Here is an 18,744-nt window from a genome sequence, read left to right on the forward strand (position 1 = left end):
CTGCCCCGTTCTGACGCAGGCCCCCCTCCATTGCTTCTCTACCCTGATGCATCCCAGTGCCCTGAGGGGATCATTGTGCTCACATTTTTGCTTGATAAGAGCTGTTGATTTATATTGATGGGATCTTTTCCTTTGATTCAAAAGGTAAATGCATGGGGAAGTTAGAGAAATGGAAAGAGAAAATCCAACAGAACTCTTTCTAGAGAAAAATGCTTTTTCTAAATCAGGTGAAAGAAGAAAGAAAAGTGTTTCACGTCCTGTAACTGCAGAATATATTTACAATCCCGGGACTATATGTGTCCAACACATAAAATGTGTGATAATGCCTGTCTTCCTTCTTTCAGAGTGGGCCTCTTGTTAACTTCAAAGCGATCCTGTTTGCGTCCACACAGCTAATAGCTTAGCTCAGGAGGGAAAATGAAATTCAAAGGAAATGCTGTTTAACAGGCGAAAGCCCTTTCTCTTTCTTCTCCCTAACTGAAATGAATGGAGTGCATTTTCCGTATTTTCCTATTTTGTGAGTACCCCTGTTTTGCACAGGGGGTTCAGGTGGTAATTGTCAAGCGAAAGGGAGAGATTGTAGCAAACATTCGGTGTCCTGGCCATGCCAGCCACCAAAGCTAAAGCAAGATGGTGTCCTGTTTGTGGAGGGGGAGACTTCAGTAAGCCTAAATGAGTGTCCCTGGACACTGGACACTGTGTGGGACACTGAAGTGGCTGGGAAAGAAGCAGTTCCTGGTTGGTGGAAGTACGTGACCTGCACAAACCTACATTCACAGTGAGGGTATAGCGAAGTAGTGCAAGGCACTGGGTTCTATCTCATTGGACAATTAGGACACTGTCTCCTGAGGTAAATATTTGCTTATTGTTCAATTAAAAAATAGAAGTGAGGGTAATAGGAGGTCATGGTATAGCTTTCTTTCTGGTGGTGGAGGGGACTTTTACCAATTTACATCACCCTCAGAGCTGATTTTTAATTAAAACATTGAGTACTTCATGATTTTGAGTGTAAAAAGGCTTTATCCATGATGCAAAAACTAAAACTATGAGTTAAAAATTGCATTTTATGTAATATTAAGATACTAAGCAGTGACTTCTGACTGAGTGCATCTGTATTTAAAAAAAAACAAACAAACCACTATTTAAATTTGAAGTGAATTTCCCAGGGGAATAGAGATTCTATACTAATGACTATCCCCCTGTACCTCGTAAAGTTCCTATGTGTTTACAAATTTATCAGACTATGCCAAAAAGTGGAAGCAAGTTCCTAAAATTAAAACTTAAAAATTAAAAGCCAAAGCCGTGGGCTTATAAATTAAATGTGTGATCCAATGGCAACGATCACCCCAAAGAAGCGCACTTGCCGTGTGTGCCACCAACTAGAAGGAGCTTAAGAAGAGAGCATGGTCATGTGGCAACACATCGCCTACCTTCCATCATTACCAACTTTTGGTGTGTGTGATGAGAGGCATTGGCCAGATAAGGAGTATTTACTCTGTGCAAAGAGTGGAGAGTGCATTTCTTTAAAAAAAAAAAAAAATTATTTGAGAGAGAGAGTGCACAAGAGCAGGAGGGTCAGAGGAAGAAGCAGACTCCCTGCTGAACAGGGAGCCCAATGCAGGACTGATCCTGGGACAGGAAGGCTTAACCAACTGAGCCACCCAGGCTCCCCGGAGAGTGCATGTTTGAAAAGGAAGAAAGAGTTCCTGTCATGAGAAGCTTTCTGTCCCATGGAGCAGATTGACTTGGGGCATTTGCAGGACAGAGAAGAACCGGACTCCCTGGAGCCACATCAGAGCATTTAAACGAATCTGGTGGCATCAGGAAGAGTTTTATTTATTTATTTATTTTAAAGATTTTATTGACAGAGACACGGGGAGAGAGGGAACACAAGCAGGGAGAGTGGGAGGGGGGAAGCAGGCTTCCGGCGGAGCGGGGAGCCCGATGGGGCTCAATCCCAGGACCCTGGGATCATGACCTGAGCCTAAGGCAGACGCTTAACGACTGAGCTACCCAGGCACCCCCAGGAAGAGTTTTAGAGGAAGGTATGTTTAAGGGATTTCAGAAGGATGAGTAAAACAACTAGGCATTTTCTCCTTCCCACCTGGATGCCCACTGGAATTAGGGAGGGCTAATTGGTGTAGGAGAGCATTTACAGGAACTCTTCACTTTGAATTGAAGAGTATTGTTTTCTTAGCATGCTAGTCATGTAGAATTCAGACACTCTAAATGTGGGAAAAATGAAAGGTGACCTATTTTGGTTGATGGTTTTATTTCATGTATATTTTGTCCTTAAAGAATTAAAGGAAAATTATCCTATTTACTTTACACTCTACTCAAAGTCTCTGCCACAAAGTTCTTCTCAAAGTGAGGTCAGCCAACTTTACCACTTCAGAGTCATGTGTTGGGGTTGATGAAATGCAAGTTTCTGGATCCCACCTCAGACAGACTGAAGCAGTAATCATTTGACAGTAATGTGCTGGAAATGGCAGGTGTCTGTATTTTTGAAGAGTACTCACTAATCTAGATGCCATTTGTGTTTCAGAACCCTGAAAGGATGCAGTGTCCATGTTGAAGCAAAATTTAAGTCACTTTTGAATTTAGTACAAATCCTGGTTTTACTTTTATTTTAGAATTTTTATTTTTTTTTTTGCTTTATCAGGCCTGGGTCAAGAGACATTGGTTGCTTCAGGATTATTATTTTTTTAATTCCTCATGTTACCATACCATAAAAAGACACTAGAGGGCAGCATCAGGCCACAAAACCTGCCTTACAAGCCTGAGGTTGTGGGGGAACCTCAACAGGCTCTCCTTGTGCTGAAGCAGAATTTCTTTGTTTTCAGCCAGCGAATAATGTTTTGGATCTTTATAATAAGGCATGCTTTTATCTGCATCTCTATGTAATTATATAGACAAGAATTTAGTGTAGAAATTTGCAAGCTAGGGACCATTTATCCCATTCCCCACCTTGACTCTGCTGGAGATGGTCAGAAACGGGCAGGAGTCTAACGATCTTTCTCAGAGAAGAGGAATTCCATGCAGGTGACCTTGTTCAGATTACCTTTCATGACACTGCCGAGTTCTCAGGGGGTTCTGTGTCTCTCCCTGCTGATACAGTTTTGCTTTCATCTTTATTTCCCAGCTGTTTGTGTTCTATTCCCTCTGGCTATTATGTACAAGCTGCAACATGTAATGAAAAGAGCAGCATAAATTTGCTCTCTGCAATGATTTCCTAGCACAGCTGCACATTCATTGTGGGACTTCTGAGTCCTGCCCCCTTTAGAGAGATAAAGGGCTCGTGTAATTCCTCCTTATGTTCCTTCTCTTGTTCCTGTATTTGGCACATTTGTATGTTTGTATACGTATGTGTATGAGAAGGAGCTAATATTTATTGACATTCTACTAAATACTAAGTAGATTTAAATGAGGTTATTTTAATTCACCCTTACAGTTACCCAGGGATTTCAATTAAGGTCAGTCTTGCTCATACATTAATCTAGTAAAAGAACAAAGATAGGCAGAAAGGACTGTCGTGGGCCCCCATTTTCCATGGGCACCCTTCTTTAGGGTATTAAGTTCATCCTTTAGCAAATTGAGGATAATGTACATGATGGGGAAAAAAAAAAAAAATAGATTTCTGAGTGCAGAGAATACAGTGCCCTCAGGTGGCCACTTAGCAAACTACTTGCAAGTGACTAATCCCCGTCTCGGCCACAACTAGGTCAGCCCAGGCCGAGTGTTGCCCTTGGTTCTCCCACTCCCACCCCAATTCCTTACCCCCCTCCCCCGAGGGCTTTGAGGAAGCTCTCCCTCAGTCTTCCTATCCTGTCTCTTCTCTCCTTTTGACCATTATCTGCTTTTTAACCTTCTTAATATTCCTCCTTAAATCACTTTGAAAATAGCCATCCGCTATTGTTTGTCCTGCTACCAAGCCACTAAAAGTTTCCATAATCAGAGACAGGCAACCAGAACTGTCTTTTCAAATATATTCATTCTGTCAGCAAAACTGAAGATAAATAGTGTCCACGGTTTTTTAATCTTGATCATACACCCGTCTCTCTGGCTCAGCTACCTACCCTCTTGCAATCCTGACCATAACCCCTATGCCCCCCCCCCCCTTTAATGTTGCCATTTGACAAATCATTGCTGCCGTTCTTTCATGATTCAGATTTTATTCCTATGTCCCGATCATTTTTCAATATGCCCGAGCTGTGTATTTTCGGCCCATATGCGTTTCCCAGATAATTTACTGAAAAAGAAACTTTTGGAGAAGAGTCTAACTTTGAGCATGGCCTTTTAAAGCGGGAGATAGCATTGAAACTGGAGGCAAGCATCTGTTGTCCTGTTGGTTAAGCTGTCTTTATGAGTTTTGTTTTTTTTTTTTTTTTTTTTTTAGTTTGTGAGGAGCTGAGATTTATTCACATTACTTTAGTTAATGGGAGATTGTTTTAAGGATCCATTAGGAAGAGAGACAAGAGATTGTCATACTGGGATCTCAAGAGCAACCCTCCTAGGTGTTCCCTTGGACACAGATACGCACTGCTCCCTAATTCCAAGCTCCACCGCCAATCCCAGCTCAACTGTGTCTACTCCCTCTTAGAGATCATTTCTCTCTGCCCCCTGGCTTCTCCTACTCTTGGCTTCTGCCTCATGGCTTCAAACTCTTGCTTTTGTGCCTTGGCATTAGCACGTTGTCTCCTCCTCTCTCTCTTCATCTCACTTTCAAATTCCCCCAAAGACATGATCTCCTACAGTGAATGGACCCTTCTAGAACGTTAAGTTCTTGGGCTTTTGCCCTGCTGTTTTGGGGTAGGCTCCCTTCCTCAGGCCGAGTAGCTGTACACACAGAACTAGACTTGCATTGGCATAAAACCTGAACTTGAAACATGATCCCTGGGAAGGAGACCATGGGTTGGAAGACCCTGTGAGCTTCTTAGAAGGGAGTGGGTGATTTGCTTATTCAGAAGGGCCCTGAGTGTCATGCCAGAGGCGAGGAGGAGGGAATGAAGGGGTTTCAAGCAAGAAGGTAGAGTTCATGGTGCAATCTACAGTCATTCCTTCAGCTTCACTGCAGAGGATGGGGGCAAGCTGGGGGAAAGAGACCACTTTGCAGACAATCGGCACAGTACAGAACAGAGACAATCAGGCTCTGAGTATGTAAAAGTAAGACTGGACATCTGTTTATGTTTCCCACACAAGAATTGAAAGACAATTAGAGATATGAAACTATTGTTTCTCTCCTGGTATCTCCCCTGGATTCCCAGGCTTTGCAGAAATCAGTCTTAATCTGGTCTCTTTACTGCAAGGCCTTTGTCAGCGTGTTCAAATCTCACTGTCACCCCCATTCCCAATGAGACCTCTCCTCCCCGTGCCCAGTTGTCTTGGACCTGCTGTCTGACCTTGGGCATGCAAGTTCCTCCTCCTGCTTCCCTATAACCCTTGGACCAACTTACCCTAGTGAACAGACTTTAAGTTCTTTATTCCTGGTCAACAATTCTGCTTTCTTTTGTATTCCTCCACTCATTGTACTTGTTTTGGAGTCTCTTCAACACTGGACATAGGTTTTCTATGTTTAAACTTTTCTACGCCCTCTAGGTTTTCTATGTTTAAACTTTTCTACACCCTCTAAACCTATTATTTGAAGTTTACCTTCCCACCATTAGGATCATAGGAGCTTAGAGCTCAAAGTAATCTTAGGGACAAACTGGTCTGAGTCATTTCTTTTACAGAAGAGGCCAATGTGCTCAGGGGAGACAGGCCAGCATCACCGTACAGATAACTAGTGTTTCTAGATCTGGTCTAATTCCCAGTTGAACACTTTTTACAATAGGCCAGGGAAGACAAGTTTTATTGCTCATAGCAACTCAGTTGGCTGCAAGCGAAAGCCTGGAACAACATGCTGAAAAGAAATCTGAGAACTTCTGTGGGCTTACTGGAGAAGACTCTTCATGTGGTCGGCCTAGGCTCAAGATGGAGACTGGTGGTGTGTTGGCTTTTTATTTCTGGTGCAACTTTAAAGACGTCAACCCTTCCAATTTGCGGTTGCTTTAGGGCAAGTGATACAGGTGCTCAAAGCCCCGATGCTGGTTTCTGCTCACCCTTGACATTGGCTGAGCTCTGACATCTCAGGCCTTGGCTTGTGTGCTTGGAATAGCAGAGAGGAGGTCATGTTCCAGGACAAATAGCCTTCCCCGGTCCTCCCACAGCAACGTGTGGGGTCCTGGAAATCTGAATCTAGTGCTCAAATGCCTTTTGGACAAGGTTCCCATTTACCATGTCCCAAGAGGACAGTGATTAGACAAGATGAGCTCTTAGAGCTGGTGACATTTATGCTGTGGAGGAGAAAGTACCTACAGGTGCTGAGGGGGGTTCTTAGTGGTCAGGTACTGCTCACAAGACCTCACCTCATTGTAGCTAGGCCTTCAGTGTCCATCCCTCTTCAGGGAATTTCTGGCATGAAGCTGAGATGTCTTCTTAGAAGTTGAGCTTCTCGGTCAAGAGCTCCCTGCATCAGAACCATCTGAGAAAGCAAGTTTGGCCAACATCTCTCTCACCAAAGTACTTGAGTCATAAGGGTTTTTATGGCCAACCTCTTTTTTTTCTAAAGCGAGACTTAGACAAAGATCTTTGGGGGTGCAAAAAGCATAAACCCATTCAGACTAACTTCAGTGAAAAAAGGGGAAGTGATGCAAAGTATATCTTTCAAGGAACCCAAGGGCAAGAGAGAGGAAGTTTTAAGTCCTGGACCTCATGAGAGCTATATTTAGGAAACCTGTCAGCAACAAACCAGCATCTTCACTCTCTTGGTCTCCACTGGGGCTGAGACTTGCTTTCTCTGGGCTCCCCCAAAAGCCCTCATTATTCTCCCTCTCTGCATACTGGCTTTCCCTGCAATCACAGGCATTGGAAAAGGGATTCTCCGGACCTGGCTTTTCACCCCTGAGCAATTCAGATGCCCAAGAGAGACTCACTTGAGTTTAGGAGTCCTAGTGCCAAATTCTTAGAGAGTAAAATTGATTGCAACATACGTCCTCTCTGTGACCAGGATGAGCGATGGTAGGAGGCAGGGTCATACTGTACAAATACGAATTCTCTGGATTTGAAGAAATATTTGGACAGACTACTTAAGAGTATAAGTGGAGCCATTGAGGGCTCTGAAAGGTGATCTGTAAGCTCCTATGCAAAAATCAAGGTGGTGGTGTGTTTGCCTTGTTCTGGAGCAGGGGTTGGGTGGGGGCTACAGCCGTCAAGATGGTAGAAAACTGGGCTTCTCATGGCACCAAAATGTTCGTATGACTACATTCATAAATGCTTGCATGGACAAAACTATCCCGTGTGTGTTGTGAGACTGTTGATCTGGGGTCAGAGACAGCACATGAGATACAAAAGCCAGAAGCAATGAGTCAGAGGCTCATTGGATTTTTGGGAAACACAACAGAGAGAGAATGCTAGATTTTTATCCTCTGGAATTGGGAAGATTTACCAGGCTCTTCTAGATCTATAAAGGACAGAGCGGCAATGGCTGACTTGTGGTTAATATTACATTTGTTCCTTACAGATCTCAAAAGTAGATATCACCGTTCCTTTCAGTGGTGGTTCCATTTAGTTAGGGTTTAGTAATAATGCGGGTCCAGACCTCTTTTACTGTGACCTTTGGGTCACAGTAGTTTTTAGTTTCTCCTTTTAATCCTGAACAATTCCTCTCAAGCTGTGGTTCAAAATCAGAATAGACTGGAAAGTGAGTTGGGCTTAGCACAAAGATACCCCTACCATTACAGAGATAGTTCAGAGCCATTTCTGCCCTCCTGACTCTTAGCAAAGCACATTTTTCATGGCCCCGTGCTGCTGTTGGCCCAGTATTTTTGACACACTGGAGGGCACCTCCAGTACTACTTTGGAACTACATTAGGTCAATCAGGCTTTCTTGTTAATGCCATATTAATGTGGCTTTCTGTTTTTGCCCTTAAGAGGGGTCCTTTCTTCACGTACTGCTTGGAGCACTGGATGTTATACACAAACAATGAATCATGGAATACTACATCAAAAACTTATGATGTAATGTATGGTGATTAACATAACAAAAAGAAAAAAGAAAAAGGGGCCCTTTCTTGACCTTTGCAATTAATTATTGTGGTTTTTTTCTTGAAAATAAGCAAGAAGCAATATAGCATTGTAATTAAGGACACAGGCTCTCGGGTCAGACAGACTTAGGTGAAATAGCATCCCTACTATTTATTTTATGTGTGTCCTTAGGCAAGGTACATCACTGTTCTCTCAATCCTGTGTACCCTTTGCAAAGCATCAGCTAAGAGATTTACATAGATTATCTCTTCAATTTTCATGACAAAGTGGTGAGGTTGCTGTACTAAGCTCCAAGTTACAGATGATAAAACTAAGGTAAGGCTTAGGGAGGTTAAACTTCTCACCTAAACAGTAATGATAATGATATTGAATGTTATATAGTTATAATAGTTATTTTAACGTTTCTGAGGGCTTATTGTATCCCATGTACTCATAAATACTTGGCACATGAGGTCTCATTTCTCACAACAGTGCCCAAGATCAGCCAAAGTGCTCTTTGAAGCTCAAGGGTTTATAAGGATGGGGGATCTTGTAAAGCCCACCCGGATATGACAGGCATTGGCAATATTTAAGCCACTTATCCAGGTTCCTTAGAACTTGCTTATAAACATTCTTAGGCAGGCTGCACGAGGCTCCGCCGCCTCTCCTGCCCCTACCCACTCTTACTTCATTACACCCTCTACTTGCATTGCCCACCATCTGTTCCCCTTGGAGCTCCGGGACTGGAAAAAGACTTCCCCAAGCCCTTTAAGGTCCTGTGGCACTGTACTCTATCTACAACACAGCAGACCTTTGGCATTTATAAATCGGACAAGCACGGTTCCATCTATTTTTGAGAAGCTTGATGGTCTGAGAATTATTAGTACTTTTGCGGGAACACAAGTTTGAATCCTGCACAGCAAAGGGGTGATATGCCAAACTTAGTGTTTTTGTGAAAGAAACTGTCTCCTGGCCTGGCATTTGTCTTTGTTCAGAGATGTATAAACCACCTTCATTAGTGCCATCAGCATCATAATTAGTAACTTAATAAATAATGTCATTTATTGAGTACCTATGTGCCAGACACTGTGTTAAGGGCTTAAATGTGAAATCATTAAATTAAATAAGCATGATGTTCAAATATAATCAATCTATAATATTACTTTTTATCTCAAGCCATCACTTCAAAATGTATTTGTATCATATACTGGCTTAGAGGAAATGTTTGGGCTCACTGTTAAGACAATTCTATAATCATTTTACATTATAGAACTTTATTTTTTTTTTTAAGATTTTTTATTTATTTGACAGAGAGAGATACAGCGAGAGAGGGAACACAAGCAGGGGGAGTGAGAGAGGGAGAAGCAGGCTTCCCGCGGAGCAGGGAGCCCGATGTGGGGCTCGATCCCAGGACCCTGGGACCATGACCTGAGCCGAAGGCAGGCGCTTAACGACTGAGCCACCCAGGCGCCCCACATTATAGAACTTTAAAAAAAATTTTTTTTGCAGTCAGGAAGTCTGTACATTTTACATTGGGCTGTCTGTCTCAGACTCAGATTATTTTATATCTATTGTGTTGGCCCTTTAGCCAGGACTTAAATTTTGATATTCTTTTCCATAGGTGTGGCTTCTTAATCTTTACAACAGTTAGATGAGTGAGATGTTAATGTTTCCATGTTACAGATGAGAAAACGGAGACTCAGAAAGGCTGAGTGAGTTGCCTAGAAATAGAATTTGAACCCAGGTTTGTGGAAGTATTTAAATACTACTCTGTGTATTTGCCAACACATAAAAAAGGGAATTTCTTCTGAATGTCTAGAGTGAAAGATACTGCCTTTTTTGATCTTAGGGTGAAATGTTATGTAATAAAGAAAAAATTTCCTCTTCCATATAGAACTTCAAACTTGCACATGACTACATTGTATAGTGCTCAAAATTTCACTTGTGGTAATTACAGGAGAACTGGATATTTCTACTTTCATTTTCCACATGTTCATCCACACAAATGCTTGCGTAGAACCTATATATTGGTTCTGTCTCCTTAGCCCCTGAAGTCTTTTTCAAGCACTGTAACTAACAATTTTAATTGTTGATGTTCTTAATATGTATTCTATAGAACACTTATATTTATAGGTACTTAAAACAGGCCCAAGAAAATTAAGTACTTGGTTGGATGATTGGACATTGGCCTATCAATCAGTCTTTAGCTTGTACCTGTAGGCTATTTGCAGTCCATTCTGTTGTTAAGCCCTCCATTGTCCTAGCCTTTAGGGAAGGTTGCCCACACCTCCCTGTTACCCTTTTTGTCATTGTTGTTAAGTATTTGCTTTTCTCCTTAAGAGTAATTTAAATATTGGAAAAACAAAGTATTTGGAGACATGAAGCAGGGAATTACAGTATTCCAGTGGGATTTGATAGCCTGATTGAGAATATTCCATCTTTCAGGCACAGAAAGAATCCCTTCTTTGGGGAAAAAAAAAAAAATAGAAAACGTCAGATACATAAGAAAAAAAAAGGGTTTTATTTGACTCTATAAAGCTCCTGTAGGGGCGCCTGGGTGGCTCAGTCGTTAAGCATCTGCCTTTGGCTCAGGTCATGATCCCAGGGTCCTCAGGAAGTCAGGGTCCACAGGAAGCCTGCTTCTCCCTCTCCCACTCCCCCTGCTTGTGTTCCCTCTCTCGCTGTGTGTCTCTCTCTGTCAAATAAATAAATAAATAAATCTTAAAAAAAAAAAAGATTCTAAATCTCCTGTATTTTAGAAGATTTTTGGCAATGTCCATAAAGTTTTTTTGGTGTACTTTATATCATTTTTGTCCTTCCATGATATCCAAAAAACCACTAGTGTTTTTTTTTTTAATTCTGTATATCCTACTTGAGAACAAATGCCACTTTTTTGACCTGCATTAAACAGGCCATTAGTATAGGGAGGAGCTGTTCTTCTAAACTTACCCTGCATAGCACTAGATCTTCCCCACCCAAAATAAATGTTCCTTTATTTTGAAATAGGAAAAGAAAATTCTTTGAGTGAGGAAAGTTATTTTGAAAAAGAAAGAAAGCCAAATGGCTATACAGAACCACTCACAATCTTAGGAAAGAGAAGATTTGCATAGGTCCTTTTAGTGGTCCCTTAGTTATAAATCTCCATTAATTTCAGGAACAGTCATTTCTAAACTCCTCCACCTGTTCTATTCCTGTCACTGAGATGGTTTTTAGCAAAAATAGGAGGCCATGTAGTTAGCAGGAGAAGAGGTAGCCTAGGAGTTGGAAGTTTTTGTGCCATTCTCCTGGTACTGGTTGCACTGCCTTGTGCAATTAGCTCACCTTTTCAGTAGGGTCGTTTGCTTACCTGCACGTGGGGTTAGTAACAACTTCCTACCTATTGGGAAGAACTGGTATGAGGATCAAATGGAATAGGGGGCGGCAGAGCACCCGAACGGAGGTTCTGTGCATGTTTAAGGCATGACATTATTTTTGAGATGGAGAACCTCTGCAAGCTGTGTGTGGTCCCAGAGAGCATCACACACTGAATGGAAAATGAAACAGGAAATGGTGACAGGACTGTCTGATGCTAAAAGGATGTCTAAGGTATCTACACTGGCTGTCAATCGGATGAGGAACAGGAAAAATAATGATACTGTCTGAACTGTTTTTTCACCTAAATGCCAATTTACGAAACCATGAGACAGTTAGCTTGGCATGAATTTATATGCCCGAACTCGTACCCCATCTGCCATGATGTCACTGGCATAGAGTGGGTTTAAAAGAAGATGGATTGCTACACACACCTCCATAGCAATTTCATTTTATTATTTCCCATTTAGCATGCCCACCAGCTTTCCCTCACAGTCTGTTGGCCAAACACACAAACAGAATCTGTCTTCGAGTTGTAAGTTTTATAATCCTCCTCTTAAAACAAAAATTCTTTTTTTGGGCAAGTTTGTTTTGAAAATATCAGAACCAAAAATTTCAGAATGTCAAAAGCATTATGTGTCCTTTTTATAAGCATAATGACAGTATTGATTCTTAAGGCTCACTACAAGGAAAACAGTAAAGTCTGAATGTAGACTTGATCAGAGCCCACCCCCCCTCCACCTGTTCATACACAAGTATTAAGTTGGGCCATCAATGAATGCAGATGTCCTACTTAACTCTTTGTAGGAGGCAATTAAAAAATAGCTGCCGTATCTAAAAGTCAAATTGGGGAGTCCTAAGAATTCTACCCACTCGTCAGAATTTTGGTACCTAATATTCAGGTGGAAGCAAATTGGTTTTGTCTCCATGAGATTACTCCGTTAGCATGCAGTTGAGTCTCCCATTGTCCTGGGCATCTGTGTTAGTGTGTGTGGATTCCTGCTAACATTTATTACTGTTACTTTCCTCCACTGGCCAAGATACTCTAAAACATCCCTGTGTTTTAGAACAGTGGAGCTGTCCAAATTGGGCACTTGCCACCTTAGTATACAGTGTATAAACCAGTGCAGAGTCGGTGAAAATTGTCATAGTCTCCGGGGACCTGTGTTTGGAAGCAAGCCCTGCCATTTTCTAGCATTGTAGCCTTGAACCATAGTGTCTTCATCTGTGACATGTTCTCCAAGATAACCGTTATTCCCTTCGTCACTCAGCAGGCAAAAATCAAATGAAATGATACCTGTCCAAGTGCTCACTGAAGTTTAGTATACTGTACCAACATCAGTCATTGCTGTCCTCTAAAGTCAATGCTGTCTTTTCTGGTTTTGACCATGGCAATGGTTGGGACTCAAAGCTGTGGGGAGGCTCTCTCTCTTACCCAGACAGGGCTCTGTACATTTAAATTCAGTTGTCTCCATGACTTTTGTGAAATGGAGAGTCTTTTTAGCAAAAGCAATCTACTGTTGGATGTGGGAGCCTACTGTAGGATCAGGAATACCTGTGGTTGGCAAGGAGCTAAGAGACAGTAGCAGCAGACCAGAAAGACTCTACTCCTAGAAGTCCTTGGGTGGTGGCCCAAGGGCTGTGTGGAGTGAGACACCTAAAAACTCATAGTTAGTGCAGATCGGGATGAAGAGATTTCCTAGGGTAGAGCATCAGGAGTCCACAAAGTTAGCTTGGTGCTGTTCTATGGCCACAAACAGTAAATGCATGCCTTCCTGTGATGCCAACAGGGGGGACAGAATAGAAGAGTCTGGAGAAGTAGTGTAAATGGTCCACAGTGTGAAGTGTACCTATGGAGGCCACATAAATTAGATCATGTTTTTATGGAGCAACACAGAGAACAACAGAATAGCCAGAGACAGAATGAGGCAGAGGGCCAGGGTGGGCTGGAGTTTCATTTCCCACAAAGATTTTTGCACTTATTTTAACTGCAAAACACTCCTCAAGGGGTTCTCATCAACACACATTGATAGCCTAAACTGTTTCTGTACTTCTTTGTCTGCTTCTCTCTGCAAATAAATTCAATATATGTTACTTAAAATGGATCATGGATTGGGGCACCTGGGTGGCTCAGTCAGTTGAGTGTCTGACTCTTGGTTTCTGCTGGAATTATGATCTCATGGGTCATGGGATTGAGCCCGCCTCTGGCTTGTGCTCAGAGGGGAGCCTGCTTGAGATTCTCTCTCTCCCTCTCCCTCTGCCCCTCCCCCCGCTCATGCACGTTCTCTCTCGCTCTTTCTCTCTCTTTAAAAAAATTGATCATGGATTACTCTATTAGAATGGAGAAAAAAAATGCCACTGCATTGAATTCTCTTAATGAGTTGGATGGCTTCACTTCCGTGTGCAAGAAAGGAGTTAGTAGAAGAAAAATCCCCCAAAATTAACTTCATTATTTCTCAGGTGGAGGGAATGAGCGACAAACATGATTGCTGTATTCGTAAAACCTTCACTATGTCTTTATTGTTCAAGTGATTATTTAGTGAGTGCAAACCCGCCAGTCCATCCATTCACCCACTTATTCAGTGACTACTAAGTGAAAATGAGAACATGAAGATACTTAGTTCATGATGATTTTTCAAGGAATTTATAAAATAACAGGAAGATAAGATAGTCACACAAAGAACTGGGGAAAAAATAAGGTGGTTGTCAGAAAAGAGGTTCAAAATGTTACGAACACGAATACTGCTAAGCCTCTGGTTTTATTTAGAAGCTGGAGGGAAGTATGGAAGCAATCAGAACACAGGGGGAGACTGATGTGGTGTTGATGAGGGGGCTAGATGGTGTCTGGGACAAGCTCTGGCATGAAAGGTGTACAAGGGGAAAGGTAGACAAGAACTGGAAAAAAAAATTAAACGGAGGGACAAATGTCTGAAGTATTGGCAAAGCTGAGTCATCAGTTCTTGACAATAATTTAATTGAAAGGTGTGAGATACAGAATGCAGTTTAAAAATGATTTTTGAAATTTCAGTTTGGGTAGCAGGGAGATGAGAAACAGGAATGCTGTAAATAGGGAAGTCTAGAAGTAGTTTCCCAGTGCAGGGGAGAGATGATGGCTTGATTTTTGGCTGAGCTTAGAAATCCAGGGTAAGCCTAAAGATACGGGTTTACGGGTGTTTACTACAGAAGTAAAGCAAGGTCATTTTAGGACTAAACCTTATATATCAAGGAATATAGAAAATATTCTATAGAAAATATAGAAAAGTTAAGGAATAACAAATAAATCAAACTGGTGACCACTGAGCATCTCCTCAGCAAAGAGTTTCTAAAACTAACCTTTTTTTTTTTAAGAGACCTATAAAAGACACAGATCTTGTGTCTTGGAGCAAAACATCTACTTGAATTGCCAACTTTGACTTTAGTATTGAACATTTGGTGTCCTCTGATCTTACATGTGGTCTTGGAGGGTGTTTGTTGTTCAATTCCGTGTGTGGTTTAAGTTTCCATTTGTCTATTCTTAAGCCTAAATGTGTTACAGAAATATTAATGACTCCCCATGCTTTTGCCTTCAGTAATTTAAAATAATTTAAGTAGTCAGAGGAAATAGTGACTTCAGCTTTCTCCCCAGGGGAAAAAAAAAAAAAAACAAAGTAAATAAATGAGAGTTTGTTCCCTGGGAATTAAAGATGATTTTTCTTCTAACAAGGCACACCTATTATAAAAACAGGTCTAGATTTAATTTGTCTCCCAAAGAAAAGCCTGTATTAAGGTATATGGTCAGTATTTGACCTGTGGATGTTCATTTGTAGATGTGCAACAAAAGATTAAAATTAAAGATGATGATTCAAATTTGGGGGCAGAGTTCATTTATTCCCTGGGGGAAGGGAAGGCACTTTTCCTGCAGAATAACTCTCAGAAATTAGCCTGTTCTGGGGCACCTGTGTGGCTCATCGGTTAAGCGTCTGCCTTTGGCTCAGGTCATGGTCCCAGGGTCCTGGGATTGAGCCCCACCTCGGCTCCCTGCTCAGCAGGGAGCCTGCTTCTCCTTCTGCCTGTCGCTTTCCTTGCTTGTGTGCTCTCTCTCTCTCTCTCACTGTCAAATAAATAAATAAAATCTTTATTAAAAAAAAAAAAAGAAAAAGAAATTAGCCTGGTCTGATTGCACTTTTTCTACCAGCCAGTCACAACAAGAATTGAAAGGGAAGTTAGGCTTGTGTCCCAATTTGCTGTCCAAGGTCCAATCCTGCCAAAGCAGAGCCTCCAGAATTGTACTTTCTCCAGTCCAGCCAGCAAGAAAGAAAGGCAGCGGGTATTCAGCTTTTTCCCCGCCCCCAAATGCTACTTATAAGAGATTGAGAGAGCCTTCTTAAGTTTCCCTAGAGTTTTAGCCATCCAAATCTACAAAGCACTTGTTTTTTTTAATGTATGCTCTTTTTTTTTTTTAAAGTTTTTTTTTTTTTAAAGATTTTATTTATTTATTTGAGAGAGAGAGAATGAGAGACAGAGAGCATGAGAGGGATGAGGGTCAGAGGGAGAAGCAGACTCCCTGCCGAGCAGGGAGCCCGATGCGGGACTCGATCCCGGGACTCCAGGATCATGACCTGAGCCGAAGGCAGTCGCTTAACCAACTGAGCCACCCAGGCGCCCCTAATGTATGCTCTTTTTAATTAAAAGGAAAGTGAGACGTTTAAGAAGCACCAAAAAAAAAAAAATTCATATGAATAAACAGGAAAGCTGAGTCAAAGAACTAATTATACCTTGATACTTGCATTCTGCTGCTGGAAGGTAGAGCTTGGAGTCCTCGCTCTAATTGCCGTATGCTCCCTGTTTTAACAAAAGAGAAAAAGTCTTATACCACTTCATTTACCTGCTTTTGGTTGATGGCTCCCAAGCCGCGCCCTCCAGCCTCAGCATCTCTTCCCGAAGACCCTGGTTCCTATCATCTGATCCCTATGGATCACTCCTACTCAGATTCCACATGTTTAGTGTTAAATACTGTTCCCTCACTTCTGTCCAAATTATCACTGCTTCAAATTCTGTTGTCTCCTAGCCTACATGACTATATTTTTGGATTTCTCATTGTCTTTTTTTTTTTAAGCCAACAGTCATAAATTCTGTTGTGTTATCCGAAAGACTTTGACTTAACTGATCCAACATTATTTATCATTGCCTTCCAGCCAAGTCTGGCCTTTTATACTTTCTTGAATGCTGTATTTATTTTATCTGTTGTCTTCTCCAGGGCTGGCACTACATTTATGCTATTACAGAGTAATGTATCCTATACTTTCTTCAGGTCTAAACTCTTCCATGATGCTCCACGTTATAATCAAACTCCACACAAGCCTTTTATTTTTCTGATTTTATAAGGCACATTTAGCTTGAATCTCTTGACCTGGCCCTTGGGCTTTATAGAATTCTTGTGTTTCCTAATCTGTTTACGTCAGATTAGAAGATATTTATCAAATCATCGTCCTCTTGTTGTTACCAGGTCCAGTGCAGCTGGGTTTGTAAGAGAAAACGTCAAAAGAGCCTCTTGAGCTTCTTTACAGCATAGGGCAAGGCATACGTCAAGTACACACGTGACTGTAAACTAAAGTCAGATAAGATGTAAATTTGACATCTTGTCATTCCATTTATACTAGAAACAAGGAGACAACCTGGACTTCTCATTCTTCTGTATCACTCACTACCATCAACCTAGAATGAGGTACACTATAGATGTACAGTCCTCACCAGACATACCAACACAGTCACACCGGTAACCCTGTGTGCTGAGTGCATGCTCTCTACCTGGCGCTTGCATACCTTCTCTCTAACCCCCACAGCCTTGCGAGGTAGGCGTTTCACATATGAAGAATCTGACTCTGAAAGAAGTTACGTAACTTAATGTGCCCGCACTAAGACAACCAGTAAGTGGCAGGGCCGACGTTTCCAGCCACTTATAAGTGAAAAGCCTGTGCACGATTCCCTCCTCATTACTGCACAACACTGGAGTGTGGATATCTGTGTTATCACCTCAGATCCTTCTACAGATAACGGTCTTGAGAGTGTGTATATATGTTGCACTAGTCTAAAGATAAGGGTATTCTGAGATTTCTTAAAAAAAAAAAAAAAAACTTTCCTAAGGCTTGAGGTTATCTGGGTTTATGCATGCTCTCAGCCTCTCCTGCTAAAAATGCCCCAATTCCATCATTGCCTCATCAGTTCATGCGTGGTCTACTTAAAGGACAGGAATAAAAATCAGCCCTTCATCAGCTTGGAGAAGGGGTAACAGACTGGCTTCAAGTCTGTAGGAACCTGTCTCCTATTAGACGTCCATCCTGGCTTTTGTTCACACATAGGGTCATTAAAAAGTATATCCTCCTTCCCGTGTACAGGATTTTGCCTGCAAGATCCCATTAGTGCTAATGGGTCATTTTAACTTGCATCACCTCCAGGATCAAAAGGAGAAGCTGCATCTTTGATGAACGGCTAATGCTACATGGGGCTCAGGCCACTTAAGGGTTTCCTTTGTTCTCTTCATAGGCCAACCCACCAGGGGACTTTAGACCACCATCTACTATACGAAGAGTTTATAAAGACAGTATTAAGTGGTGGTGCTAAGTGCAGCCTCAGTAATGAAAATTAGAATGCATTCCCTATTTATAAATCACAATCTCATCCACCTTAGTGTAGGATTGAGGCTTGTATCCTGCACTACTTGAATCAATATTTTCTGCTCTTTAATAACACAAGGGAAAGATTACTACTTCTTTTCAGTAATCTCTGAGAAGTTGTTCGGGCGCATATGTTTGCCAAGAGGAAAAAAACAGGATTGTGGCAGGAAGTGGGGAAAGGAAGTAAGTAAGCTCTTTAGAATTAGCTCTCGCTGTGTGTTGCCTTAGCATTCTTTCTTTCTTGATTCCTTTCTACTGTGACCTCAGTCCATCAGGTGGCTGACAATGTGTATTGAGTGCCCATTGTGCTTGTCCCCCAGTATGAGGCACTGGGGGAGAATGTGAAACAAATAGAGACACAGTCTGTCTCTTCCAGGAGGTTACAATTGGAAAGAGGAAGGGTGGTTAGCAAACATGTAGTGTCCCATACATAACTTTCAGTATGAGTTCTACCTCCAAAAAGCCTGAAGCAGTGCCGAGAATTCTTCACTTAACTCCCCTCTGATCTCTAACACAACATCCATTAGGCCTGGAGGAGAGCTGAAATTTTCTAACAAATTCAGTTCAACAAATGAATGGAGGGAACCTCTCCTTGCATTGATGTGTGATGTGTAACAGTGTAAATCTCTGCCCAGAATCTCAGATGTGCAAGAAAGGTAACTCTCTATTTTTCTGTAAC

General features: G+C 41.8%; 1 protein-coding gene across 1 annotated transcript in view; it reads left to right on the forward strand.

Moving 5' to 3' along the window:
• Positions 1-18,744, forward strand: part of NRXN1 (neurexin 1) — a 1,112,161-nt gene that overhangs the window by 555,219 nt on the left and 538,198 nt on the right.

The sequence above is a fragment of the Neomonachus schauinslandi genome, chromosome 10 (genome assembly GCF_002201575.2).
Source record: "Neomonachus schauinslandi chromosome 10, ASM220157v2, whole genome shotgun sequence".
NCBI lineage: Eukaryota > Metazoa > Chordata > Mammalia > Carnivora > Phocidae > Neomonachus > Neomonachus schauinslandi.